The sequence below is a fragment of the Schistocerca serialis genome, chromosome 2, assembly GCF_023864345.2.
Source record: "Schistocerca serialis cubense isolate TAMUIC-IGC-003099 chromosome 2, iqSchSeri2.2, whole genome shotgun sequence".
Taxonomy (NCBI): Eukaryota; Metazoa; Arthropoda; class Insecta; order Orthoptera; family Acrididae; genus Schistocerca; species Schistocerca serialis.
This window is the reverse complement of record NC_064639.1, coordinates 1,061,511,068-1,061,514,392: the sequence shown is the minus strand read 5'-3', so window position 1 is coordinate 1,061,514,392 and position 3,325 is coordinate 1,061,511,068. Positions and strand designations below refer to the sequence as shown.

The 3,325-nt window shown below is 48.4% G+C and overlaps 1 non-coding gene across 1 annotated transcript; it reads left to right on the top strand.

The window, feature by feature from the left end:
* Positions 1-338: 338 nt before the first annotated feature.
* On the top strand, positions 339-445 carry LOC126458746 (U6 spliceosomal RNA). The gene has a single exon (XR_007585716.1). It is a non-coding gene; the product is annotated as a U6 spliceosomal RNA (small nuclear RNA).
* The last annotated feature ends 2,880 nt before the right edge of the window (positions 446-3,325 follow it).

The window sequence follows — 3,325 nt, the reverse complement described above, 5'->3', positions numbered from 1 at the left end:
CAACTTGTGGCAGCTGTGGATAGCTATAAGCAGAGGCCCGACACGGCTGTGCGTCGATGTACACTGAATGTTTGCCAGTAGAGCTAGCTATCAATGGCACGGCTGTAACGTTCGGCACCAACTAGCGACAAGAAACTAATCTTGAACTAGAAGAAGTTTCCCACGTGGCGTTCTTCATTGGTAGGCGGCATGTAGGTTCATCATTGATCAAGTCAAGCTATTGCTAGCGATGTTCAAAGCGCCGCTCGTGACGTTAGTAGACTCTGGATAGAGGCGCCAGCTACGGCAGTATGGATAAGCTACGATACTGGAGGCAAACAGGATCAAGTAAGTGAGAAGCACTCGCTTCAGCTGTACATATACTAAACTTCGAACGATGCAGAGAAGATTAGCATGGCCCCTGCGCAAGGATGACACGCAAAATCGTGAAGCGTTCCACATTTTTAAAGTTGTCAGCAGCTCGTGGCCTTGCGGTAGCGTTCTCGCTTCCCGCGCACGGGGTCCCGGGTTCGATTCCCGGCGGGTCAGGGATTTTTCCTGCCTCGAGATGACTGGGTGTTGTTGTGTCGTCTGAATTATCATCATTCAGCCCCATTACGGTCGGAGGAAGGCAATGGCAAACCATCTCCACTAGGACCTTGCCTAGTACGGCGGTGTGGGTCTCCCGCATCATCCCCTACGCTCCTCAGAGGATGGGACCTCATCATCATCAAGTGAGAAAGGCATAATGTTGATTTTATTTCTAAACGCCGCTTACACAGTTTGTTCAGTGTCAGCACCGGAGGCGTCGACGAGATACTCAGTGCACAGAGCCAGATTTGCACTTCGTGGCCAAAATTGGAACTAATTTTTTCTAGCGTGAATCAGTTGCGCATTAGCATATCAAGTTTCGCTGCCGTACAATAATTACAGCCCACAATGGACCTCTGTGAGTAGCTGTACTTTAATTATAAATACTCTGTACGTCTTACATTGGGTTGGTGTAATAAGTTCATAGCGTTTTTAAACCACAGATACACAAATCGGAGACTTTAGTCATCAATAGTATACACTGAAGGGCCAAAGAAACTGGTCTTGGCACGAGTATTCAAATACAGAAATATGTAAACAGGCATAATACGGCGCTGCCGTCGTCAACGCCTATATAAGACAGCAAGTGTCTGGCGAAGTTGTTAGATCAGTTACTGCTGCTACAGTCGCAGGTTATCAAGAGTCAAGTGAGTTTGAACGTGGTCCTGTAGTTGGCGCAAGAGCTATGGGACATAGCATCTCCGAGGTAGCAATGAAGTGGGGATATTCCGGTACGACCATTTCACGAATGTAACGTTAACATTAGCAGTCCGGTAAAACATGTCTTCGACATCGCTGCGGCCGGAGAAAGATCCTGCAAGAACGGAACCAACGACGACTGAAGAGAATCTTTCAGTGTGACAGAAGCGCAACCCTTCGGTAAATTGCTACAGATTTTAATGCTGTGCCATCAACAAGTGTCAGCGTGCGAGCCATTCAACGAAACATCATCGACATGGGCTTTCGGAACCGAAGGCCCACTCGTGTACCCTTGATGACTGCATCACACAAAGCATTATCTTCGCCTGGACTCGTCAACACCGACATTGGACTGTCGATGACAGGAAACAATTTGCCTTGTCGAACGAATCTCAAATTGCATCGAGCGGATGGGCGTGTGCGGGATGGAGACAACCTTTTGGATCCATGGGCCCTGCATGTCAGCAGGGGCTTGTTCAAGCTGCTGGAGGCTCTGTAATGGTATGGGGCGTGTGGAGTGATATGGGACCAGTGACATGTCACGATACAACTCTGACAGGTGACACTACACAGGGTGAGTCACTTAACGTTACCGCTGGATATATTTCGTAAACCACATCAAATACTGACGAACCGATTCCACAGACCGAACGTGAGGAGAGGGCCTAGTGTAATTGTTTAATACAAACCATACAAAAATGCACAGAAGTATGTTTTTTAACACAAACCTACGTTTTTTTAAATGGAACCCCGTTAGTTTTGCTAGCACATCTGAACATATAAACAAATACGTAATCAGTGCCGTTTGTTGCATTGTAAAATGTTAATTACATCCGGAGATATTGTAACCTAAAGTTGACGCTTGAAACCTCCGACGTTCAGTCGCGTGTTGTAACAAACACGGGCCACTGTGGGCGAGCAGCATCTGCAGGGACATGTTTACGATGACGACCGTGTTTACGAGTGTGGCTGTAGTACACTGTTGTGGTTTGGTCTAGCTGTCGCAGTGTCCGCATGTAGCGCTTGCTGCTATTGTTATTCTGCATTCGTCTCCGCATGCAGACCAACTGTAGTACACCGTGTTACCAGACGTCTGTGATAGTGTAGTGTTTTAGGAACTGTGACCATGGTGTATTCGAACTCTGAAAAGGCGGAGATGATACTCATCTATGGCGAGTGTCGACGAAATGCAGCTGAAGCCTGCAGGGTGTATGCAGAACGGTACCCGGACAGAGAGCATCCAACCTGCCGCACATTGCAAAACATCTACCGCCAACTGTATGCAACAGGTATGGTCGTAGCACGCAAACGGGTCCGTAACAGGCCCGCCACAGGGGAAGCGGGTGCAGTTGGTGTGTTAGCTGCTGTTGCCATGAATCCACACATGAGTACACGGGACATTGCGAGAGCCGGTGGACTGAGTCAAAGTAGTGTCATGCGCATACTGCATCGTCACCGCTTTCACCCGTTTCATGTGTCGCTACATCAGCAATTACATGGTGATGACTTTCATCATCGAGTGTAATCCTGTCAATGGGCATTAACAGAGAATGCGTTGCAGTTCTACCTGTTTACCGATGAAGCGGGTTTCACAAACCACGGGCAGTGAATCTATGGAACATGCATTACTGGTCCGTGGACAATCCTCGCTGGCTCAGACAGGTAGAGCGACAGCGACCGTGGACTGTAAATGTATGGTGCGGAATCATTGGCGACCACCTCATTGGTCCTCACTTCATTGCAGGGGCCCAAACAGCTGCAACATACATCGCGTTTCTACAGAATGATCTGACAACGTTGCTCGAAAATGTCCCACTGGAAACGCGTCGACGTATGTGGTATCAGCATGATGGTGCACCTGCACATTCCGCAATTAACACTAGGCTGACCCTTGACAGGATGTTCGACGGGCGTTTCATAGGACGTGGAGGACGCATAAATTGGCCAGCCCGTTCTCCTGATCTTACTCCTCTGGACTTCTTACTGTGGGGTACGTTAAAGGAGAACGTGTACCGTGATGTGCCTACAACCCCAAAGGATATGAAACAACGTATTG